This window comes from Colletes latitarsis, chromosome 2 (assembly GCF_051014445.1).
Source record: "Colletes latitarsis isolate SP2378_abdomen chromosome 2, iyColLati1, whole genome shotgun sequence".
Taxonomy (NCBI): Eukaryota; Metazoa; Arthropoda; class Insecta; order Hymenoptera; family Colletidae; genus Colletes; species Colletes latitarsis.
Window position 1 is genome coordinate 28,506,091 of NC_135135.1, and position 27,471 is coordinate 28,533,561.

The window sequence follows — 27,471 nt, forward strand, 5'->3', positions numbered from 1 at the left end:
TTTAGATATTTCTTCTCATTCCATGGATGCATACGATCACGCAAATGATCATTCCCTTTGACATTCTTTACTGTATCGATCGTAATGATAGTTTCTTTTACGCTGCAATATAACAAATACCGTATGCAAGGGATGATTTATACATTTTTCGTTTTTCTCTGGCATTATAATTCTCTCTTATATTTTATATTACTTTCAATAAATTACTTACATTTTATCCAAACAGAAATTTAGAAGGAAGCATGAAGAAATTGAAAATTAAAGCAGGAATTCAAAGTAATGGAAGAGGGAAGGAAAATTTACAAAGTTGAATTGAATAAACTCCCATGATGTAACGCAACAGGTATATTATATTACATTATTTTTGAATATAACACTTTTTACGTCGAATAATAATCTGTATTTATTATTGTTATGCTTCAGCGCCTGTAGGCGCCGCTAGAAATCAAAGGGTTAAATCTCTGGTTCGCGGAAGTGTATGCTGACAGATGCGCGCTGCCGCGAGCGTTCGTTTGTCTCCTACACATGTAGTCTACGAAGAAGATTAGAAGCGCAAACGTTGCAGCAGACTAAAACGCGATTTCAAGGGCACGGTTGAACGACGGAAAGAAAAACGATCGACGAATAGAAAAACGCAGAGTGGAACGAGCTTGTTTCGTTTCGAACGCCTGCGTAAACATTCTAGAAAAAGCGTTAAGTGTTTGCAAATAAACGCAAGAACTGTTTGGACGCGGCAGCGCCTAGACGTTTGTGTGTAAAACGAAAATGGAGTCAGGGGTATTCGCGATAACAGCAGAAAAAAAAAAGGTACGAAAGAAAACAAGGATATTTCAATTACATTCACGTGCGTATAGAAAGGCTCATGCACAGGCGCGAAACAGTGTTGAGCCCTAACGCCTACCGGCCATCTCCTTCCTGACCAGGACAGAGTAGTCTTCCCCCTCTACCCCACTCGGTTGTCCCACCCTCTTCGCGTCAGGCACCCTGCGTCCTTCCCCTTGGATTCAGGACCATAGTTCTACTCGTTCCTCCACGGATCAGTTCCCCTACCTACCGGTGTCCAGTTATGTTGTCGTGGCGAACATTGCTGGGGCGACAATTCGTTTGGACTTTTGTGTCGCGAGCGATCTCGTAGCATCGTTTATTTATTAATAACGATACGGACCGCGTCTTACGGGCGATCGTGCGCGAGCAACCGTTAAAACCGGAGAAAACCCATTCGCGACACTCGCGGATTTTTCGTTCTCGTTGTCAAGACCATTTACATTCCAGACCCACGCGTGGTCTCCAGCACGAAAGATCTGGGTGCTTGGTGAACACGTCCGCGGGAAAACGTTAAGGGCCCACCGTCGAGGATTGGGACCACGATCGGTAACCTGTGAATCAATCGACCAGGACGTTTTCAGCGAATCGAGCTGGGATGGAGCGCGAATCGTTCGTGGAAAATGGACATTAGAGAGGTATGTAAGTGCAGAGAATAGCGGAACGGGATCTATGCTCACTGCCATATTGAAAACGGTCGTTTTACGAAGGTGGCCGACACGGGACGGTCAGGGAAGAAACTTTTTCGAGACGCGATTCGTTTTCTGCCGTTAGTGGCTTCTTTGCTTCCTTTACGGTCCGTGAGAGAGTGGACCCACCTTCTGACAGGTGGAATGCGGGGCCCAACATAGCCGTGGGGCCTGACAATCGCGATCGCAGCGACGCGAGGCGACTCGTTCAGGTACAGTGCCGGAACATACAGCGACGGACAAAAGTATTGGCACTGCCAAGAGTTTGTCATAAAATATGGCAAAACCGATGAATGTTCTTACTTTATTTTCATTTATTTCGACGGTCACCATTCTTTTTTGCGTTCTTCCATTTTTAATCTTCGATATCTTTTTGACATTATTCCAATCTGGATTCAATTGGTATAATTTGATCGCACGAATTACACGTTGGTAACTCTGTTTTTTAAAATAGGTACTAGCGTATGCGTTTCCAGTGCCATGTTCTGAGCCTCGTCGTAATTATTTTGTTCCTCGAGAAACATTTCCACATCGCGACTGAACGTCGTGTTTGACAGTGAACACAATGCGCTCTGACACCATTTTTTTTTTTTTTCGATAGATCGACAGACGAATGTCCTTCGTCGCGAGCCAAATACTTTGGAACTTGGATTCCATTAGTCCTACAGACTTCGTTCTAGTCGGCAGGTGTCCAATTTTTATAACTTTTTGCGATCTTTTAATCAACTTTATACATTCGACTTTGTAATTTTTTTCTTTTGTTTCTATCGCTTCTGTTATTTCGCCACAGAATACGATAGATCGTTTGAAAATTCCCTCGAGCGACCAGTCGTGTTTCCCTATTAGATCGGGTAATGGTGGTTTAACCGAGTGATGAAACATATGATACACACATATTCATAAGTTATCTGAGATTAGGCGCGTCGAACGTGCAACTTGTTACTTGCCCAACTAAGGTGTTATTTATTTACTTCAGCTCGTTAATGATATTCGTCTGGTATTGGAAGATTCTTGAGGTGATTATGGCAAATATGACCCTGATAGAGTAACATCCTAGTGGGTAGTTTTATGAGTTCCCGCGCGTTAGTGTACACGACAGTCCGTAATGCTAAATAATATCTAAATGCGCCATAACGTGCACCCGTTCTAACGTTCGAGTAATCTACACTTAAGTGTGAATTATCTTATCCACGGCGATTACTGCATGGTCAATAAAGAAAGCGAACGATTTTCCAAGTACAGCGGGCGTTTCGAGGTCTCCGGAAGCTGTCGTTCGTTTAAACGTTCCATTAAGCTGTTGGTCCGTTTAATTAATCATCTTACCGTAGTCCCGCAGATTCTCGGCGCTATTAATTTGACTTTCACTCGATTGCACTACTTTCACCGAACCTCCGGAACGGAAGACAATTTCGAAACGAAATATCACAACGATAATCTTTGTTCTGCCTTTGTTTCGTGAAGCAACAGGGAAATGTTTCTATGTAGGCGTCGAAGCCATAGAAGTGTAGGGGGATAAAGGAAAAAGTATTCGCCCATCTTATTCTTTTACATCGATGTTATACGGAATGACTCACTGAGTCATTCGCCAACGCGAACGAAATTACATTGATTTTAGAAAAATGCGTGATTGTAAGTTACAAAATAACCTTTGTCCTGTTTTAGATCATTCTCTCTCTATAGAACAGCTCTCGATCTCGATCAGTAAACGATCACAATTAGAAGTAGGCTAATGACTATGAAAATCAGAGTACAGCTATTTAAACATGACAAAGTTAGAAGAAGCCTGAAGGTCTGAACGTCTTGTTCATCGTATCATGATAATGATAGACAAGCGACAAATTAGGAGTTAGAAACGATACGTAGGTCAGTATCTACTTAACCTATTTCGTCAATCGAGTAAAATGTATTTCTTACGACTGTACCCGAGAATATCACGTTCCATTACGACCAGCGATAATCTGTTTCCATCGCACCGATCATAAAGCATATTTAAGTCCTGTTGTATGCGCAACGCGTTACTCGGTGTTTTAACCATTTAGAATACCTTAAGGTCGTTTGCATAAAGTAAGAATTTACAATGCGTTGCAGCCTCAGGAGTGTCCTTCGTGAAAAAGATGAGGCAAGGCCGGGCGAAATGTAAATCTTCGGATTGACTAGATAAAGAATTAACGCGGCCAGATAAGAAGTTACCTAATTTGATTGTCTTTCGTTTGTCAACGAAGACATTCAAAACAGTGAATTACCTTGAATCCCTATGGAGTACTATTTTTCAATAAGACAGAATGATTTAAGATGACACGTATTTACGTTTAGATTGTTTTTGTCTCGAGATAAAAATTGCTACCTTATTTTCGAGCTATTTGAGATTCGAAACTTAATTGGAACTTAAGTATGTCTCGTACGTCCGTGATTATTGGACCAAAACGACGCGTTTAGCCGGGAAACTTATTTGTAACGAATCCGATCGGACCATTTGGATCATTTCTCGTTTTGTTTCGCTTCGTCGTAGCTGCCACCGGGAACATAGATCCCGCGAAGTAGCACTTCGCGATAACGACCCACGCCTTAAGGCCCCGCGTATCTTGCCTTCCTTTATCGAGCATCGCTTTATCGTTCATAGCCATCTATTCTCATATCCAGTTCATAACGAGCGGCAATGCCTGTAATAACAGTTGGACGGAGATTTTCTCTGCCGGGAAACCGTTGACTTCTTACATTTATCTTGTCGTACTCGGATTTTCCCGAAATCGGAAACACTGTCGAGAATAACCGATTCACTAAAAGCAAAGCGTTAAGGGATTTTGTCAAACAAAAGTCAGCCAATTTCTATCGAAAGGAATAAAACTTGGTCCAATTGTGCCTTAGATTCGTAGATTGTTTCGCGATTTATGAACGATGTCCTCGAACTTTTCGATCAGACCTTGTAGTTGACTGTTTTCTGGTCAATATCTGCGTAAAGATCATGTTCCTAGGCTTTGCACTGGGTACATAGTGTATTATATTGCCTTGTATGTTATCGTCGCGCATCACGCAATGCCAGTTCATATTCTGGTACGTATAATATGATACAATAGTGGAGCCAAAGAAAAAATGTAGTACTAGTATTATTTATTGTTTCCTTTCGAATTGAAAATAACACTAATAGCAACCAATATACCGCGTTGAAAATGATCAAAAGCAGATAGCAATTTAAAAAATATTTGTTGACATGGAAGGTCAGTGAAGATTGACAAGTAACCAAACTAACTGGATAAATGTCATGATATTGACCTGCATGTGAAAACAGTTACAAAGACTGTCACACTGTTATGAATTTTTATGGCGACAAACGTCATGACTTCAAGTGTCACGTGGAAACGAATCTTTCGTTTTTTAGATAAGTGATACGACGTTCAATGTCAGGGTAGTAACGACTTTCTGTCATGACTTTAAAGTTACGACTTTACGTCACGCGAAAACGACCTTCGCGATGTTAATTTAACTTAATTAATTTTAAGTTGATGCAAACTTAATTTTTGCATTAACGAGGCCACTTTAAGAACTATTCTTACGGGTCGATGGAATTATTTGAGCGATAGGGGATGGAAATTGTCCTGGTCGATCACAGATCATCTTTGTAACGTATCGATTTATTATCGATACGTAGATCCCGCATCGATCATTCATGCTCGGAAGGAATCAGACGTTATCTTAGAAGCTGCACAGTTAGATCGTTTATGTGTTCCCTGATGAGTCTTTTATCGTAAATGCTATCTTCCACCATCCTTACCATTCATATCCTCCGGTTGTTGGAGAGGAATGACCGATAGTGTTGAAGAGTATTAATAAAAATAAATAATAAACTTTTCGTTGCTTCTTTAATTAATTAATGGTTACGTTCGAGTTAATTCGCGCAATGAGCCTCAGAATATGACTTTAAAACTGACGGTCAGTTGTCATTTATTTATATTGAATTTGAGGTTTTGCTCTTTAGAAAATTAAAAATTATAATTCACCGAATAAAAACCATGTTTGCGTCGTTAATATTTAGTCGGACTTGGACCACGCTTAGTCTACAAAGCAGTATTGAAACTTTTAGTTTGTTCCTTCTGCTTAAAGAATAAAAAAAGTCACACGGATTACGTGTCACATCCGACAGTTGGTCGAAGAACAACCTAGACGTTAAAAAAACATGACATACATGCATTACACGCTATGTCATTCAAACCATATTTAACAGTGATATGGAAAATTATAATTAATAACCATATGAGACGTACGCATCGTTTCTACAAGAAACACGTGTTATCGTGACTCGTGTAACATTTCCAAGTTTACTTGTTTTAATTATTGGTACAGTAAGATACAATAAACCATTAGAAACTTGGATTATTCATGATATGCTACTGAAAAACTTGCTTTCTCGAATTTTTTAATCGTACATTATTGTGTAAAATGGTAGTTATCACGGAGAACGTGTTCACGCTTTTTCACAATATCAAGAAGAATCAAATTAAAACGAATCAAAGTATCACGGATGTTAAGAAGCACGTTAATTGCTGCAAATGTTTTTACGAAGCTGTCTCGTGTCAATCCATTTGATGAAACAGGAATATTTATTTGTACATTATACTATATATCGTAGATTCAGTTTTTAATTGTTGTTTTTTCTTGTTCCATTTAGTACTTGTAGCTTCCCATTTTTTTGCATTTTTTACTCGTCACTCGTGACCAAGAAATTAGGTTCACCAATTGTGGGTGTAGAAGACAGAAGATACGAAGGAATCGTATCTTGTTCGTCGGGCATTTTGAAACTCGACCGCCACTAGGAAGTACTATATTCCCAGTGTACGTAAAAACTCGAAGACAATCGCTTCCTGCTTCGCGATGTGACATTGCGGTCGATCAGGTAATCTTAGATAATTTTTGAAAGGTACGCGTTGCCGTGATCTCGAGTACGTACTTTCGATTTTTAGATACACCTAGAGTATCGCTTATTTTTAAACAGGATTCTTTCAATTGTTCTGTACAGATAGATCCGAAACTGACCTCAGTCGAAGGAGACCGTATCATCGGTGAATTAGTTTGTCTGATACCGAGCCACGTGCTGTCCGTTTCACGTGTCGCGACTAGTTATCGTAGAGAATCTATTATGATCGATGACACTTGTAACCGCGAACGTGTTTATCGAACCTCGTAAGCTGTTGCCACCGAGTCGACTCGGAACCATTTACATTCCGTTGCAATTCAATGTTCTTAAATTATCAAACGATTTTAAAAAATACACGATTCAAATAAAATGAAAACAGCAGCAAAAACCGAGTCGAGACTTCTCGTGGAATTCTTTTGCATTCGATGTATCACGATCCAACCACCACGGCGTAAATCGCGATTCGTTAAAGTCTGCAAACCTGTTACCCAGCTTCTTTTTTTTTAAACTTGCATAAATTTCGATTTACCACTATATTTATCAAGCGTTGTCAGTGCACGAAACACCGGCTCTGCATCAACGATCGTGAACTTTAAGGAGAAGTCATGACTCACAGTCGTCCACGAGACCTTTCAATTTGGTTAATCGTCCCATGGGGTCAACTCGATTACGCGAGGTTACTCGTCTGACCGAGAATTTCTCGTGTTACTTTCCTTCGACCCCGTCTGTCGTTTCTAGTTCAAAAGTTGCTCAGGAGGCTCCTTACTTTCCGCTTCTGATTAGGAAGAACGACGAGTTGGAACCAATCGTTTAGTTTTAAAAATAGTAAAATAATATTTGCACAAGGAGTAGCTTGACTCTATGGTGCTCTAAACGCGTGGTTATTTTGCTAACTGGTTAATCCAGTCCTGTTAATATAAAAGAAATACATTGTAACGGTAGCTCAAGTTCAAAAAGAACAAAGGTAGTGCAGTTGTCATTATCATCGGTTGCATGTATCTGGGTAACACGTATCGATAAACTCTCGAGTCTTGGACGCAATCGCCACGCAAGCAACCTGTAGGTAATTATGTATTTTCATGCCACCTGTTATTTGCGTATGTTGTAATGTTATTGGTATCGTCAAATCTCTTGTTTGCACGTGGTGTTTATAGGACGTTCACGAGAGGAGCGTCGTCTAATCGGGCTAGATATCAATTATCGTATTTTGGTCGGAGCGTAAAAAACGCGAAACTGGTTCCTCGCGGCAATTTCAGGTGAATTGCGACCATAAATTACGCGACTCTCGATCAAATACAACACTGGCCCCAATAGAGAGTAATTTATAGGAAAATTAAAATTAATATCGAGTTTATATATTTTCACAGTCTAAAATCTAATTTCAAAGTACGCTAACGGTCTCTTCAGCTTCTGTTTTGACGTTACGAAGAACGTTGACATTGAGTTTATGATTATTAATTTTTTTTAAATTCGGCCCATGTCGAATCGGTATTTTGCAAACAAGTGAAAATAGTCCTTTCTATTTTACGATTCAGCTCGTGACCCCTTATCGTTTCTACGTGCAACGCAGCGTATCCTCGCGCGATATTCTGCACGCGGCGCTGTTTCGCGATTTCGTGGTTTTGCAATAATACGTGTGCTAACGGGACGAGCAGCGGGTGAACGCGCTCCTTACGCTCGGCGAGCATTAACGACAATCAGTCGGCAGCGATCAAACGTTACTCGATGAAAGATACATGAGAAAAATCACGGTTGACCGAATCGGTGAGAAAGAAGAAATAAGAAGAACAAGGGAGTTAAAATTGCGTAAAACTTTCGTTCCAACGACGACGTTCGCGCACTTGCGTGCTTAATTAAATAGGACGATCTTCTTTAGGCGATAAACGCTAATAAACGTCTTCGAAATTGAACGAACTTCGGATGGAAGCGATGAACGGCGCGCTTTCTCCAAATTATAAATGATGGACGGCGAAAGTTGTTATCCTTTATGTCGTTGTGTAAAATTCTGTCGTGAATGACGTAACTGTTCACCGGGGGCTTTCTTTCGTGGAATTCATTTCTTTATTTGCATACTTTGTACAGCGGGACGCGTATTCGTTGGCCGACCGAACAGCACGTGCTGATGGGAGGAAACATAGGAAACAGAGACGTAATGCACTGCGTGCCATAACTAGAAAAACACTCTAAAATTTTCAATTTCTATCGGGAATAAATTAAGAAGAAAACCGACGAGTTTTTAGGTATAAATAAAATGTAAATAGGTGAGCAAATAGAGTTCAGTGACATTTATTTTGAAGTAGTGTCAACCGTTATGAAGGAATATTCTGAAGTACACGTTGGCGTCTGTCTCAGTAAATATTAATAAAATGTCGATAAATCAATCTACAAAGCAAGAATTACGTAGACTTGTTGGTATTTTACAAATACCCCCTTAAGTGGTTTTGTATAAGAGGACGTGTGAATTAAATTTGGCATATCTTTTTGCTCACTGTGGCCATAATAGTTTCATTAGCATACCCGCGATAACCAAATTCGATTGTATTCGAATACTCGAATGTTCCAAGTAAATTCAAATATCCGTACAATATTTAAGTATTAAATTATTCGAACGGCTCTAGTCCTAGTTCAGCCGTTCTTGCAATTTCGAAAAGCATAGAAAACTTTCAAGTGTTCCGTTTTGCTGTCACGGAGCGTGTTGAATCGCGAGCTGATACGTTACCAGCATTCAAACGCGTCGGCCACATTCCTGCACAAATTCTCCTATTGCCTCGATGTGTCTACCGTGTAGACTTCAAATTGGAAAAAACAAAATAAATAAAAGTACCAAGACCAAGCATAGTCTAATATCGAAGAAAGTTTGCAAGCGTAAGGGCAAGAAGACTTCTTTCAAACTCGATAAAACCTGAACTTATTATTAAAAAAAAACTTTTAGAAACGTTTTAAATTATTTCAAAGAGAAATTCAACATTTTAATTATTCTTTGGAGTGCACGGGAGTTACGGACTTAGTTCGAACGCGAGTCAAGCCGCGAACGAAGAGCGCATCTCATTCATTGGTCCCGAAAAAAATGCGCTCGTATCGGTTCCACTTGTGTTGTTCCTGGTCGCGCAAACGCACACGACCGACGCGCGCAATTTAACCAGGTGTACGGCGCGCGTATACGTGCAAGGTGGTCGGTCGTCGGCCAATAGCGTGGCGAGTAGTTAGGCGCCGTCCGTGGTCAGACGGTGACGTCGCTCGCGAGCGACACAGTTGCGTCAGTCGGTGTTCGACCGTTGCGCGTGTAGGAGATGCCGGTGAGCCTTCCCTTATCGCGCGAACGTATCCCTCGAAATTGATAAAATAGTTTTGTGTTGCAAAGGTGGTGAGCCAATAGCCAGAATCCGTACTACAACAGGTAGGCGATCGTTTCTTTACTATCGAATGACGGGAAAGGTGAATTTCTTTTACCTGTTACGCGGAGCAGGAGCACGTTCCGGAATTTAAATTCGGTACTGCGATTTATCTACGAGACACTTGTTGATGTCGACGGTTTTCCGTAAACATTTTGCGCGTTATTGCTTCGTTTTTTATATTTCTGCGTCGCAACTTGTCCTACGAGGAAATTTCATTTTGTTTACATTATATGTATATCTCGTGAAAGTTCAGATATTTTTAATCGAACAGTTTTATGAGTTACGAGAATGGAAAAGAGTTTATAATTTTTTGATGACAATCATATTCGTTAAATTTAACATAAGTACGTTATTCTATTCGTAAAGTTGTGTACTTTTCATTTGTAAGATTTGGAATGATACGAACGAAGCACGTCATTTGGAGTAACGAAGTGTAAATATTGAGTAATTGTTTGTCCATTGGGTGACTAATCCGATTGTTTACGAAATGTGTATCGAGGGACCAGAATATGCTGAAACTAGGGTAAAGGAATTCACGTTCGAGCGATAAGGAACAATTGATACGAGAGGACACTCGCGTAAATGGTCGAATTATACGGAGTACAATATGTTATTCGCCAATTGACATTCGTTTAGACAAACGATATAAGAATAGAGCAGATGATAGCACAAATGTCACGTATCAACGCGTGTTACTGTTATCGATCCAATAATAGATCCATGGCAAAAATTTGACATATATCACGTTTTCGTTGTTACACTCTCTGTCCAATATTAATTGAATACCACTGAAAAATATTTATTTGTTTAACGATGGGATACTGTATTTGTTTACATCTTTGTCATATTATTTTATAAAAAATATTTTTCCTGGATCAGGATATCGTCAAGATTTATCATTTTTTTTTTACACGTTGGACTTTGTTATTCTTCTTGTCACTTTTTCAATCACTTGAGAAGTATAATTTGTGTAATTTATGTTTCTTTGTTCGATTCCCAGCAACCGTCGTATTTTCATGTTTTACGGAAAAATAGTTTAGAATTATTTGCGGCATACTGTAATCAGATTTTCTTGTATTAATTTGGATAATCGTGTCTGTGATTGTTGAGGAAAAAATCGTACCACTGTCAAGCAAATATTTTCCTTTCATATCTACATTCAACTGATTAGCGTTATTAGATTTTGCCAGCTAGCTATCGCGCGAGCTCAGATTTTCTGGCTAGGTAAGTTTAAAAAAGATTTAGCGTAATGCTTGATAATACTATTTAAACACATGAGAATATTACTTTCGATACAATTGATTATTGCGTAATGATGGATATAATTATTCTTTTCAAAATGATTCCTTCTCACGAAATTAAGTTTTTACACGATCTAGATTGAGAATATTTTTCAAGAAATCACTCACATTATTCCGTCGTTGTTTTCTGCGTTGCACAAAAATATTTGAATGATTTTCTTTTCTACAAATAGCCTACGAGCATCAAAGATTCTCTGTTCGATCAGTTGTAGATCTTGCGATTAATAAATCAAAAGTTCCCACACTATTCCTAGAAAAAAGATCTATTTATACGTCGTTGATACAAATTCAGAGAAAAAAAACACATAAATTGCAAGTTTAACGTAACTATAGTTTAAAGGTAGGCAATTACGAAACAAGATAATACGATACTAGAAATAATATATCGAATAACATTAAAATCAGCGAATAACCATAAACGAGAGCACTTTTTGTCGAACGGTACGTCGTTAAATTATTAGCATCCTCATCCATGAAATAAACAATTTTACGACTTTTTCATGGGGATGTAAACATTCGTATTTTGAATTTATGAATTTAACCTTTTCTGCTCGCGATGCTGCAATCCTAAATTATAGCAGGCATTACGGCGAACAATTTTAAGCAGACATGGGAACTATTAGAACGAATGCCAAGAAACCGTATCAGCCAGCTCATCTGACCTTCTCTCACTACAAATTCTTCAGGAATTGCAGAAACGCGTAGGCAATCTATGCAATGCAATTAGAAATCAACCGGAAGCGTTGAATACTATGAAGTAACGCAATAACTTAAACGATTGCATCTGAGAAACAAAAGATTCGAACATTCGCGTTACATTTCACATTTTTCCCTTGGTTGGCAAAAAATGATTTGGCAATTTTTTTTAAATGAAACATGTAGAACGGTCCAATATGTCTCCAACAGAATTTTACAGCTGCCCTTTAGCGTGCGTAAACTGAAAAGTTAACTGGTCGAAGCTTCGTGATTCTCGTTGCTTCAACACCTTTCGATTAACATTGTCACGTGTACATCTGCTTCTGGGGAGGGCGAGAAATATCTGCGTTAGCAGGTGGGGTCTTTGATTACCCTAGTTTAATGCTGGTGATGGGCACGGAATCGTTTCTCGTTACACAACGTTCAAGTATAACGCGCAATGACGCGTATTTGCAAAAACTTTGCTAATATTATCGAAATAGTAACATTCGAATAGAAACGTTATATTACGAATTGCAAAAATGCCTAATTTAATTCGCGCTGTCCGAATATTTGTCGTACATTCCTATAGGAATAGATCCCAGTGTACGCGCTGATTGAAATACGTATTCGTAGATTCGAATTTCACGGCTGACCGGTGAGAGGCGAACGAAAGCGATCGCGCGTGCAACGTTCGAATTAAGGAAGGAATCAGCCGTGTCAGATTGCAATTAATAATCCCAGGGAAAGACGAACGATCGTTGGGAATCGCGCTCACGTAGAGATAGTCGGTATGGGAATGGATACGGGAGCGACGATTATTAAGCGTTTGATGCGTTAGATATGACTGAAATAGAATCTGATGGTGGTTTCGAGGCGCGTTCTTCCCGCCTAAACGTGTAATTTCACGACTATCCACGCATCGTCCAGGTTTGTGTTTCATATCGGTGATACAGGGAACGAGGACTGTTTTTCTCTAAAAAGTCCAAAGTGGGATTCGTTGGTTGCGGTTCAATCGCGACGTTGTTGGATGCCGTTAGAATCAGCGTTTATACAGAAATACATTTCACGATATCCGCGTACGTCGGTTAATAACGAGCCCTAAACGCGAAGATGGATCATCTAATTGTAACGGAGGAGCGATCGTCGCATAATTTGTTACGCTGCGCAGCCAGCGGAATCGGTACGCAGAGAATACTGCGAAAATATTCCAGGATAATTTTGCGCATACCGCGAGCTCCATGCAGATGATTCCTGCCTTACGTCACTGGCCGTGATGTAATTAACCGCGGAAGTTAACAAGCGACGGCGATCATCGAGCTGGAGCGTCGGGGAGCACCGTGGATCGAAAACTTTACTCGGAACTAGGGCCGCCATTTTTAAAAATGTTTCACTTCGAATAAACTTGGAGAATTCGACTATTGGAATATTTAGAGTGTTACTCTATTATTTTTCGAGTAGAAGATTTAGTAAAAAATATATAATTTATAGTGAGAAAACAAGGTCAACTTACTTGTGTCATTAAATTACAGTTTTTCATAAATGAATACGTGGTATTTTATATAGTTGTAGTCGATTCTAAATAGTACGCGAGTCGTCGAGGAAGAAGATTTAATTTCTGCACTCGCTTTATTAATTTTGATCGTTGTTCTTCGAATAGGGGACATTGCCATAATATATGGTCAATGTCTTGAAGTTCATAGTCACGCTGACATCGTGGATCGCTTGTTAAGCCTATTCAAGCGAGCAGACAAAGTAGTAGTGCCCCCGTATCTATTACTCTTCGTTACATTTTCACATTGTAGGTTTTCGTTATTCTATTATGCACATTCTTGGATTTAAAAAGATCCCAATTTTGACTGAAATTGAGTAGAATCGAAGATTAAGCGTTAGAATTGATCGTTCAAGTTAGCCTGGGTTTCTATCGATCACTTTAACCGTACGTAATGGAAGCCTATTAAGTAGGATATTGGCAGATTTTCTGCCTCGTAGGATCTCGTTCTACAATCCGTGTAATAATCGGATTTTTTTAATTTGAACAGTGATAATGTACTTGTCTTTGTTTGACATTCGTGTGTGGTTCAAGCTTTCTAACACTGTGTAGGCTTCGCAAGAGAAAATTGTGTATTGGTTGGGTAACACGACCAATAATTCTTCTTCAGGTGTTATTACGGAACAGCCAGCTTTCCCTTGTATTTATGGATCCGTCTGCGAAAAGAGCTACATATGTAGTCCAACCAATGATTCATAGTTTCCAAAACGATCATTTCTAGATTCGTGCAGTCCTTCGAGAAAAACTTTCTTTTTAATTTGACAATTTCTTCCATATTTATATTTTCACGAGCTTATGTCTATGCACAAACTGTGTAAAATATGGAACTATTTATACGTAACCAGCTTTAATATTCACTTTCGTTTTTATATCACTAGTTTTCTAGTTTTATAAGTTTCAGTTTCTGGTTTTTTATATTCGAGTCCATATTTTTCAAGAATCCTCTCGACGAAGATCGTTGCGCACCGCTACTCCGTGAGAACCGAAATTTATCAACAAGTACACATCGTGTACAAATATTAGCACCCGCAGATAAATACACGAGAACGTCTTGCGGAATTATCTGTCCTATAAATAGCGAATCCAGGAAAGAAGCGTAATGAAAACATAGAAATGCCTTTTTATGTATGGCGGAAGAAGTAAAACAAACGTGACATCGTGATAACGTTTTCATGATTCCTGTGATAATATCAGATACGGGTGTAATGACTGCAAGGAATCCTCGAAGGCATAAACACACTTGAATTTAATACTGGTGCACAGTATGCCTCTTCTTAAAACACTCTTCTGTCATTCAAACAAACGAATCATTCTTCCATGAATGAATATCAGAGGAAAATATTAAAAAAAAAAATTGAATCCTTCCTACAAATCGCTCCAAATACGAATAAAATTCATTGCAAATGTCTTCTGATGGAACTAAGAGGAGGTACTTTTGATTTTGAAGTACACGAAACGGTGTTTCGGCCATCTTGGGATTTTCGATGGCCGCGGAGAAAACGGACGACGGTTTTTCCGTGGCATACTTCCTGGATGGAAAAATGCTAGTCGGTCGACGGCGAGTTCGATCTTCCGGTCGTGTACGACGGGCTGGACAAGTTGCAACGGGGAAACCGTTACGTCGGCGAGACGGAGTAAAATGCAGAGGAAACCGCGAAAAAGCTATGCGCCGTGGCTCGCTAGCAGCCGGCGCAACGCTCGTAAAGTCAAGTTTACGGTAGACTGACAACGAGATAAGGACTTTGCACAACAGTTATGCCCGCTATTTCTCGCGTCCCACGAAAGGGTAGGGAAAAAGATCGTCGACTCGCTGCGGAGGTCTCTTTCGATATCGATCGATGATCGTCTCAGGAGTCGCAAAAATAATCGACTTCCGTCGAGCCATTTCGTCCTTCACCTGATATCAGAGAGACAGAATTAATAATTTAATAGAAAGGAAGAAATTTGTTGATTTTATAGACATTTAAAAAAACGGGGGTTGTGACAAAGTCACAAGCTTAATGATATTATTATAAAATCGAGACACCTTTATGAACTGCTGTAAAGAGTTTATTCGCTATTTCTTTTAATTGTTCGATCGTGTTAGAGCTGTCGTCATAGAGTTCAGGGCAACTCCGTAAAACGTGATTCATTTCTTGTTCAGGATATCCGCAAGTGCACGAAGAGTCTTCTACCATTTTCACTCTAGCGATAAATTATCGATTGGACCTAACTCTGTTAACTCAAACCACTGGGTTTGATTTAGTACGAAACCGGGGATATCTCGAATGTTAACAATTTTGGAAGTATAATGTTCCTTGGGTTAATCCTCCGGTTCAGTGGTTTTTAACCTTTTTTCTTACCCCTCTCGACAAGCTGGTGGAACTCATGGGCCCTTTCTCGGAATAACGTTCTTAAATCAATGTTTTTCAACCAGCGTTGGAATTCCTGACTCGCTTACACACGATGCACCAAACAGGATTAAAGCTTCCGTAGATCGTTTTGTGAGAAGGGGATAGGGTTTTTGCGAGGAACGTCAGAATCTTCGGTGATCTCTTGAATTAAATCTTCGATTCTAGGAAATTCTTCTGAGATCGAAGAATTTATTCTTATATAAATTTTTAGATACTTTTGTATCTGAAATCCGTCTTATACTTCAACCTGTAGCCTTCTCGTCCATATCCAAGTAGAACAAAACCGTGAAAAAAATCGTACGTCAATTTTTAGAGAGGTCCATGTATAGAGGAAGCTGTAATCTTTAAGTTTACGACGGTTTTACTGGTGCAAAAAATTGTAAAAATTTTTGGGGGCCATTTGAATTTGAAAGATTGTTTTAAAGCAAGAGTATCTTCACTTTCTCACTCACATACCAGTGTAAAAGGATCTTCGAGAAAATACAACTTGGGAATGTGAAAGTTCCACCTTTAAAATGACCTCAGATTTCTTTTTACGAAATTACAATAATCCAAACATTGACAACGCTTCGTTTAAATGCCCTGACAGCGGATGTTCGATTTGAAATAAACATTATTTGGCTTTTTATGAATTACGTAAGTTACATCAAAATTAAAGTTCGAAAAGACGAACGTGTCTAAGATCTATTAGAGAAATGTTTAATTGGATAGACACAGAATCCTAACGAAAGTTATAACGCAATGGTGTCTGGCTCCGAAACATTTTTACTGCAACTCGAAAATTGATGAAATTGCCTTCTATTCGATCCCTGCAATATTCAAGGAAAGTCGTTACCTATATTAAAAGGAATGAAAACGATGGGTATCGTGATTGGACTACAATGTAGAGTAATTTGCCAATTTCCATAATAAGAAACAACTACCGATAGCGGATCGTTGCAATTCATTTTTAAAAATAGTTGTACGACCCATAAAATGGAAAAAACGATTGAGCAGAATGTTTCTGAGAAATACTAAAACTGTAGTTTAGGTGTACGAATTAAATATTTAGTTGGATTTTTAATTGAAAGAATTGTGAAACACTATTGAACGTTTCTAGTAAATGGAAAAGTACTATAGTCGTAAACTCGCAACGCGGAACGAAAAAAAAAAAAATGGTTCACTGTCAATACGCCCTATATAACGTAGCTAGTGAAATGTTCATATACCGTTAACCAAGCGTATAATGTACGTAAGCACGAAATGCAACTTTCCGATCCAGCATGATTCTTCGTACACGAGTATCTTCCGATGCGTATACGCTTTTTCTGAAAACGAGGTTCCAAAGAGAAAGTGTACGGTTTTGTAGACTAGAATTTACGTTCGTGCTTTTAGCCTATATTTTAATATCTTTCTTTCATTGAAAATTGAACATTGATGACCGCCAACACGCAGATTATCGAAATATCCATATCCAAAAATCCCACTACTTTAACAGTGTTTAAAAAATTCTAGTTTGAAGAATATATTTCAAAATGGCCGACCGGAATAGTACAGAGCATGCAGCGGAAACAATCATGTACTTTCACGTGGGACGTAAAGGCACATTATCCAATTATTGAAATTTAAAGCAACAGTTTTAGTAGCGCGTGCGGCCTCGTGATTAGCTTCTGAATGGAACGCATCGACGAACGATGATTAACATCTAATACCGTGTTCGAATTGACGAGGAGACGCTCAATTAAGATTTCCGTCGCGTAGGAGTAAATGGCTCGGGAGTAATTGCATTAATCGTTGCCGTATAATGCATGGTAATCTATTTTCCCGAAGAGAGCCAGAGAGAGAAAAGGGAGGAGTGGAGAGACAGAAAAAAATGGTTCTTCTTTGCGCCGAGCCTACAGAGTTTTTAATTTTCTGAAACGAGCACGAGAGAAAGAGAGAGAGTTCGTCGAGGATAGATTCAATTATCGACCGTTTAATCCCCACGATTCGGTCCTTTTGTTTTTCGTGCCCGCCCCACCTCCCCCCACCCTTTGAACGTCGGTATGAATTCGACAGAGAAGCGAGAAAAACTCGTCTAGACCCATTAGCGATTAATTGTGGTCTCATCGTGCCTAACGTCAAGACTTGACGAATCGTTAACCGTCTCAGCAGCAATTCTTAATCACCATGCCACGAAAATGGCGACATTGTCAGACAGAGTTTTTTATATTTTATAAATTTTTTACCTCTCCACATTTGTCGTGACGCGAAGTATGCTTGCAATTTATTTTTTTAATGCATTAAAGCTCAATCGCTCAGGTTTTGTGACTCGAACAATTAACTGTTTTAACTATTTTATAACCTAGCACCTTCGCACCTATGTGGAGGGAATATTTTTGCAGAAGGTTTCCACATTAACAGAGTTTCTTTTATTTCAACTGTATAACAACGTTTCCTTAAGGTTAAGACGCTGAATTGCCACGATTTCCGACCGTTTTCCACGTCGGCTTTCTCTTCTATCAAGGTTTTTCACGCCAAGCTTTTCCGCGAGCGACTCACGTCCCAAAGAAAGAAAGCGTTAACGCGTTCGTTGTATCGTTGTCGGACGTGCATTGGTTTCAGTAGAACGTCGATTATTGGAAATAGTTGGACAAAACGTTTCCGATAATCGATCTCCAGAAACAGCGACCTACAATAGGTTGGTAATACTGCAATTTTGGTAGCACGTATTTCTTATATTTATGTGTTGTCTCACGATGAATCGGAATTTCTGACACAATTTTTACAAATAGCAGAGAATAAATGTAAAAATCAGGTCTCAGCGTAATGTAATTTACGAATAACCACAAAGGCGATTCCCAGTGTCACGGTTGAGGAGCGTGATCGAAGATATCGAAAGTCGCGCTGCAATTTTTAGCGGCAAAGAATGCGAGAAATAAGAACACTCGTAAACGTGGCCTAGGAGGTCGTAAAAATAGTCGTGAACCAGGAAATAAAAGGCGTCGTGAAACATGGTATAATTTAGGAGGCGCGTGAAATGTTTGGATTGTCGCGAAATTGGTACTGACTTTGCAGTTGTGGCATTGTGAACGTGGCATAATGGCGATCTTTGTGTATTATCGTTCCAACACGGCCGTTATGTTACACACGTGTACAGGGCACAAAAGGAGCACGTGGATTGGCACGGAAAATACAGGGTGTCCTCGTTAATTCCCTAGTCTCGACCAATTTAGGCTAATTTAGTCAAAACTGTATAGGATTTTATGTAAGTTTCTTGACTTGAAACTAATACAGGATTATATAGAATTGTTTATTCATGAAACTTGAACTTTAGTAAATTTTTTGGTAAATATTAATTTTAAAGAAGAAAGTCTTATTGACCTGTTGCTTGTTATTCTTTAAAAAGTTGTTAACCGTTAGAGATATACCATTGAAAAGTTACTATTTTTCTTGATTTTTTTGTCATATTTAATACGTTGATAGTAATATCACAACGGAAAGGTAAAGAACGTCGATCATCCTTGGTATGCCTAGGGTTAAGGAGACCAGCGAATTACGGTATACCCTGTATATCGGGTCTATCGTTACGCCTAATGAATATTTTAACGTTAAACCGGTACAGCGTAACTTCGTTGGCTATCGAACCGACGTATTTAGCTACTGTTTATTAAATCGAAACCCGATTTCCCGTTGACCTATCAGCAAAGAGAGAGGGCATTTTTTTTTAGAAACGATAAGCTAGCAATACAGCATGTCGCAAAATCACAGCTTAATATATTTCGCATACATTTCTGAGAATGAAATTAACAAAATTCGTTTCTCGAAAACACCATCGTATCCATTATCTTTATTTCTATTTCTAAACATAAAAATCTCAATGTCATTCACCGCCATTTAACACAATACCGTTATCTACGCTCGAAATTGCAACAAAACGAAGCAACAAGGACGGATTACCGACGGACTCGTTCGTCGACATTTTTTTTATCGTATCTTTCGATCCCCGATCGCACACACGTTTGCTCCACTTTTCGCGGGTACGTGGCACGACGATTCAAGTAATACCTGTTCTCTGCCAAAGGGAACACTAAAATCGCGAGGCGGTATCCTACCGTTTCTTTTTTTTCGTTATATTTCTTGCCGCGGAAAGAAAACCACGACGCCACCATAAGGTGAAAATCACTGGAGCCTCGCGATCCACGGACGCCGCAAGACATAATTTGTGCAGCCGCGGCGACGATCGTCCTTTAATCTAATGCCTCTGCGATCGATTAATGGTCGGGAAAACGATCGTGTCTGGTAGCTCGTATACGCACGGATCCGCTGGTGCATTATGCATTAACGACACGAACGCACGGAAGAGAGATACAGCACCGCGGGACGCGGTATTATGTATTTTTCTACGATTACACGATGAAGCCGTTTACAGCCGACTTCATACGCGTTAATTTATTCCGATATAGACTCTCGTCGGTGATAACGATTTCCATCCACCTTTCGTAGGACCCCGTGTAACATCTCGATGTAAATTGAAATCGCCAACCGTTGCTGGGATTTTCAAAATCTCGAGAGCCATAAGCCTCGAGATTTTTGGAATCAGATGTCTATTCTCGTTGCATACTAAATTTAACATAATTTACCCCACCAAAAGCTAAAATAAAAACAAGTAACGATCGTTTGCTTCCGCTGAAAGTCGAACCAGCGTGGCGCCAAATTCGAACTCGTTGTGAATTCGTAGTGGTTGTTGACCCGACAAGAGGTAAGCCACCGTGTGCACGTACGGAAGTAGCATGAAAGGACAAACTGCAGGGTGTATCTATCGCGTGTATCGTAAGTCTTCCACGCGTGCTTTTTTCTGTCCTCCCCGGATGGAAGGTCGTGTATCACTGGATCATGATTCAACGATGACTAACAGGCAGTAAGGTAGGGATCGTTATGCGAAGATGCTGCCGCTGTTAGCTGGCGCTGCGTATCGCGTATAGTTAGTTGGGTCGTTAGGCTGGCCGATTAGACGTTAGTTAGTCCCGCCCTTAACGATATACGTACCGTTGCCGTCTAGTCTCGCGCGTGTGTGTCGGTGCATCTACTGGATGGAAATCGAAAGCATCCTCGGGGAAATTAAAATCGGGATTCTTATCGGTCCCGTAGTCGCATGCCGAGCAGAGGAAAATACTCTCACGGCTTTCAAGGGATGTTAATCCTGAATTTCCATCGGTTAACCGCGATTTGCCCCATGGAAGAATACCATTATCGGCTGCTTCTTTCCTCTAAGCCTTGTTTATTTATTTTTATTCACCTTTTTTTTTTGTTTACCTCGCGAAACACGAATTAACTCGGAGAAAATCGACCGTTGGAATTTCGCTTCGCCGCGGCGATTTCGTAACGATCGAAATATAAAATTCTCCAACGGATTTCGATCCGTTGCTTGCGATCGAAAGCCACTTTGGCTCAGCTAGCGGAACGAGCGAAAAAATGTCCCGGTAATTTATGGAAATACTGCTTACCTTCTGTTTCTAATTTAGTTTTTCGTCATTGATCGTTCGGGAAATCTATTTTTATTACGATTTATTCGAAAGTTTCGTTTCTGACCCTTGGATTCTGGCGCAAGTCGAGGAATTAATTAAAAATCGCACCTGCGGATCTGATATTGCACGATCAAAAATGATTTTATATCCGTGGTAGGTCAAACGATGCTTATTTCAAAGTCAAAAATAGCCTACATAGTTGCAAGAAAAAACTATTTTGAAACCTGGAAACATAAAGTACCTGTATGAAAATTAGAATTTTCTAATTGGGCTCCACCAAGCGTGACATGATTTATATGGAACATTTGTTTCAATCGACTGACCACATTACTTTTTATCCGTTTCAATAAAAACGTACTTTTTTTCTTTTTCATTTAATTGATAATTGACTCTGATAAATTGCTAATATAAATGCGACGATTTCAAAAATTTATTTCCGTTACCTTATTAAAGTCGAACTTGTATTCGTTGAAATCATCGTTAACAAAGTCGGTAACGAGTATTCATCGCATTTACCAACAAGTGCATTCTATGGAGTTTTAGAAGCGTGGGATACTAAAGTATTAATTTTCATCGTTGAATTGTAATGTAGCGTTTAAACTCACCGAAATGTTTATTAAGTGTCGTGTATTCAATTATTCTATTATTTGTAATGGTTGTGAAATGAAGTGAATAGATTATTTGAAATGATGTTTCAAGCATGCCTGGATGTACTACTTACAATTAGTACGGTCACGGCACTATTATGAATCATAATGACGGATTATCATAATTGTTAATCAGAATTGACGATTAAAGAAACAGTTAACTTTTATTTCTTTAAATACTGTTAGTAAAAGATTCCAATGGGAATCGTTCGAACGGAACTCTTTAAAGAAGCTCCATAACTGTTCTGACCCCCAAATTTGATACTCGAATCGAATACCTCGATCGATGAAGATGGCATTGAGTCCGAAAGTGGCGAGAAATCCTTGAATGACGGCGACTTCCGGCAGTCTTCCGGACTTTCTAAACAACGTCGCTTCAGACGTCATTTTTACGGATAATCGGGCAACGTCCCAGGGATCTTTTGCATTCCTACCGTTGCGTTCTTCGAACAGGTGCATTGTTTCTTTGTTCGAACGTAGCAAAAACGATTCACGCGATGATCATCGTTTTATAAGAAATTTCGTAGTCACGTTAGACTTTCTAACGTTGTCTACCTTTTACAATGCCAGCGAAAACGTTCAACAATCGTGACTGATATTTAAATCAGAACAGAATCCAGATCGACCTTCGAGAAACCTAAATTTGCATTTACAAATATGGTAGACATAAAATTCAGTTAGTAATACTTTAGTGGTCCAACAGGAAAATAATTTTTTTAACAAAACCAAATTCTTTTTGTTACAGTTACGATATATCCTTCAAATAGGACCCTGGCACCAAGAAGTATCAATTGTGCAACACACAGCGTGAAACAACAAGCAACAGTAAGTTTCTATATATATTTTATTAAGTATTGCTTCATTTTTGAAACTTTTATACAGTGTTTCGAGCAATCTTATAAATTTTTAATCGATTCTACGACGACAAAGTCTGCCCGCGTCGTACGATTTCAACCTTTCAGATTTCACGAGCCGACTTTCGTTTGGCATAAATGAAAACGTATTGAATACAGAGTGCATCGAGTTTATGCGACGAAACTTCTAATGATACTTTCCTGTCAGGTGTGAAAACTCTAAATGCGCGAAAGAAAGGGGCGGTCTTTCCTGCAGGTGTAACAGGTAACCGGAAAAAGATTAAGAGAGTTTAGTCACGACGTTAACATCCTACTCGATTTCTAATTCGCTTTGTGTGTCTTTGCATTATACATTGATCGTAGAAAGACAAAGGGAGAGGGTGGTTTTCAAATTGAGTAGTATAATCGTTCGCACGGCCCATATCAATCTCGAGCAATGAAATTTCCAGTCGGCGTTTCGAAGTGAAATTTCTGTGTCATCTCAATTTAATCCTCAAGGCATTTGATTCTGCGGATCAAAGTTCTGCGAGAGCCTGACCTCTCCTTCGCAATAGCGGTGTAAATTTAACCAATCTCACTGTCGAGTGGCAACGCGACAGGGTCCTTTGAACGAACGTATTAACATCAATAAAATCCGATACGAGCCGCGCGTTAAGTGACGTCGATGCACAGTAGAAGCTCGTAGGAACGCCACCCGAAGAATGTCGCACGGATTGGCACACAATTGTACGACAATGAACCGAGTAAACGTTTTACTTGCGTGACACACTTGACGTTTCCTATCTCGCTCCTTTCGTTACGGAACATTGATCGTGGCACCCACCTGTTCCTGCTATCCTGTCGCGAGTTTAAGGCCACGAACAGACGAAGGGGATAAACTTACTCTTCCTTCGTTTCCTTCGACCAGTAGACACTACATTTAAGGGAGTATTCTACTCTAGAACTCAATTTTCTACTGGTTCTTTGAAATTGAACATTCTGCACACGTATTTGGATCTATACTCAAGGAATATCCACAATTTTGTTCATACAAAAATATCCAATATTTTATAAGTTACGATAACCTTAGTCTTTCAAAAAAAAAAAAAAAATCAGAGAGCATGTTATAAAGTGGTCCAAGTATTACCGTATCAGAGAATGTTTATTAAATCTTTAATTCGATCATTGGACAAAAGAGTAGACTTTCTTGCGGTCGATCTGTCTCTGTCGTAGTAAAAATCGACGAACGGGTATACATGGGTGTTCGTGCGTTCAAGAACATTGACCCTGTGCGTTGATCTTTTCATAACCTCGCCTGTGATACGAAAATTGCAACGATAGAAAGTTCGCAGAAAATGATCTTGACTCGTCTTTCGATGTCAAGCAACTCCTACGTTTCGCGATCGAAGCAAAATTTGTTTAAATTCTTCGAGTGAATTTTCCAAGTATATAGCGACCGCTGCAGATATTTATTTCTAATGTTCGAACGCCTATATGATATTGTTATATTAAATTAAATAACGAAACGTTCGAGGGCACTCGACGGGAACAGAAACGCGACGGGGATTTATTGTTCGCTTTTCTAGACGGACCATGATCTTGCACCTTGATCGCTTTATAACCGCACAAAGATACAGTGTGTCTCGATTGTAACTGGAGCGAATGCTGTAGAAAGTGGTCTTGAATTTTTATCGTCCTCCGTCGAGCGACTTCTTCATAAGCCGCGTGCTGTGCGATTTTTTGAATCGAGGACATCCGATCACTGCTATTTCATACAGAAACCGAAGTCGTAGCGTTCGAATTTCTGTTAAATATTCTTACTCTTTATTTATATTGATCCAAAGTTATCCAGGTGAAGCTTACTTTCGGGACTGGAAAGTACACATTTGTAAAATTCTATCAACCATCCACGCAACAGGGGAAAGTCAGTTTAATTCCCAATCAATTAACTCTCCTCCACAATAGACGTTATTTGTGTTTCGCGGTACTTGTTATATAAACTTCCGTGCATCGAACATCCTAATTACTTGATTGAAGAAGAAAGTGAACTCCAGATATGTTATTAAGGAGTCATTATAATTAGGACTAGAACAAACTGAGGAATCTTTGAAACTTTATATCATGAAAATGACTCAAGATTACAATACACTACAAACATATGTTTAGGGGACTCTAATCTACCAAAAAGATTGAATATTTGTCAATCCACTCAAATTTATAGACGCTTCTCTAACTCGACTCATTTTTAAATCGGTTGTTGGAGGTTTGACTACGTTTGAGGGACCCTGTCTCAGGATGTCGAGGATCGCGGCTCCTCCAACCGCGGAATGTTCTCGTCGCGGCCCGATGTTTGTCGTCCCACGTCCCAGAAGGCTCCGCTGTACGCGCGGAACGTAATGGCACATATTTAAATGACTGCGGTTACTCGTAGGTGGCCGTAAGAGATTGCACCTAGGATCCAGCAGGAGATTCGCGATAGTACGATACCTTCGTCGTGAGAACGTCCCGGCACGAATCGCGGGTTTCCTTCCTTCCTTCCTTCCTTCCTTGAGAAGATCCAAGAAATTTCTGCCTCGGTCCCGCGTCGCGACGTCAGCTCCATTCGCGGCGTTTAATTGATCGCGTCGGGGTCAGAGTTTATTTCTTAACGCCATCGTCGATTCGACCTACGATGCACCTTCCCACTAAATTATATTTTTCAAGACAAACAATACTTTTGAACACTTTAAAATTTATCCAACAATCTTCGATTCAGATTACTATCCATTTTCCTGATTTATTTATTTTGTTTTATCTTATCAACGCAACGAAGAAGATTTACGTATCTCTACACTCACCTATTACTAATAAAATATACGTAACTTGCCTCTCAAACCGGATATTCCGTACAATGTAAGCTTCACGGTGAGTAATTTGAAAATATTGCATGACGCGCGAATTGTAAAATTGAAGTTCACGATGACAAATTTCGACGGCCAAGTGTCGCGTACTTTTTACCATGTTCCGGACAAGCCTTTATGTCTGCTCCACATGAAAGCGCCGGGCGAAAGTTTCGCAGAGTCAACGGCCTCCGAGCGAGCGCGACGCTCGTTACACGAGTGTATTTACTTGTGATTTTTTTATTACGTCCGCCTGTATATCGTCGACGTACTATTCCTTTCCTGCACGCTTCCTTATTTGTATTTTCTTTTGTGACGAGAGCGTTCGGGAACGTTTCGAAACGCAAGTAAAAAAAAAGAATTCCCTTTCTTTTCGACACGCATTCAAACCCGAGCGCACTTCGGGGAATTTTTATTTTCGTCGTTCTCTTCGGGTTCGCTGTGCATCCTAATGTGTTCGTTGACTTTTAGATTTTTTCTTTAAGTATTAGGAACAAATAACGTCGATGTATGGGGCAGAGTCTTTTCTCTCGTAGGAAAAATTTCAATTAAATCCCGATATTACCAATCTCATCGCGTAGTTTGTGAATTAATTCAGATCCGTCACTAAATCATAAGAGCACGAAACTTGACCTCTGATTTCGCGTTTTCCGTGAAACAAGCAGACGCGTACTCGTAAAATCCAGGTGACCTCGAACGTGCCTCGGATTGTCAAACGCAGTCGACATTGTGAGAAACATGTCAAAAGGAAACTGCGTTGACAAAATGTCGGTATCTGGGACTAAGTTTGCATTCTTGGGCATATTTATGCAACGGATTGGAATTCGAGTTGCCGAGAATCTTTATCCTCGTTTCATCGACCGAATGCAAGAGAAACACGGTACAAACATGAATATTTAGAATTACGATTACAAATTAACATCGACGATATTTCATCGTCTCCTTAGAGTCGATAAACGTTGCTTAAAGCCAGAAACTTTCCTTGAAAACTCAGTCATGTTATTGGCATTCGTATCGATAACATTGTGTTGTAGAATAAAAATTGGCTGATCGTGCCAATTAGTTTTAATTTGAAGTTAGGGCCTTTCCATCTTCGCAAAAACGTAATAATTGTTAATAAACTAATTGAATTTCTAATTTTATTATCGATAGTATCTCGTCCGCGGTTTCTTTTTAAGTTGCGTAACTCAATTATTTCGTTGCTTTTTATCCACCGATCAGAAGTTTTCACCAAGAAATTGCCTCACATAATCTCGTGGACAAACTTTACGCTCTAGTATTAGTAAGAAAATGCCTCTTCTAATACGGAATAATCTTCTTTTAATGTAATAAATTATTCCGTTAGCAAAAATCGAAAACGTTGTCGATCGAATGAAAACGTTCGTTTTCTCGCGATAAATTATTTACTCGTGATACGTTTCCTGGCACCATTTTCTCTAATAGGATACGGTAACGTGTTCGCTGTTTCACCTAATCATTCCGCTGGCCGATCACGTGATTTGTTTATTTCTCACGTAGGCTTTTTGCCAACGCTTTTTGTCAAGATCGGTAGAAAATGGCCGCGTAACATGCTCGGTGGAAACACGGAGGAACGTCGAAACTACATTCCTAGCAGAGATCGGTTAACCGATCTCGTTAATAGTGAAAGGATTAAATCGAGTTAATGGGTTGGGTGCGAGGGTAAAAAAAAATTATTACGATCGGCGCGAACTTTCTCCGTGCGACTCGCTTGGAGATATCAAAATTTTCCGTACATATCCGTGCAATGCCTGCGACTATATCAAATTATTACAGATAAAATGGACGAATTTTAAAGTTAAATTTAAATTTCAAATCTTAAATTTTCAGTTAAAGAATATATACAATTATAATCGAATTGAAATAGTGTTG

General features: G+C 39.5%; 1 protein-coding gene across 3 annotated transcripts in view; it reads left to right on the forward strand.

The window, feature by feature from the left end:
- The first annotated feature begins 1,035 nt into the window (after window positions 1–1,035).
- LOC143351990 (uncharacterized) overlaps window positions 1,036–27,471 on the forward strand; it is a 54,760-nt gene continuing 28,324 nt past the window's right edge. The window contains exons 1-2 of one of the 3 annotated variants that reach the window (XM_076784176.1): window positions 1,036–1,460; window positions 22,615–22,694. The gene's annotated coding sequence lies outside the window, so the exon portion shown is untranslated. Of the gene's footprint in view, window positions 1,461–9,646; window positions 9,818–22,499; window positions 22,530–22,614; window positions 22,695–27,471 lie in introns of those variants that run through there. The other 2 variants (XM_076784174.1, XM_076784177.1) reach the window with 2 other exon arrangements.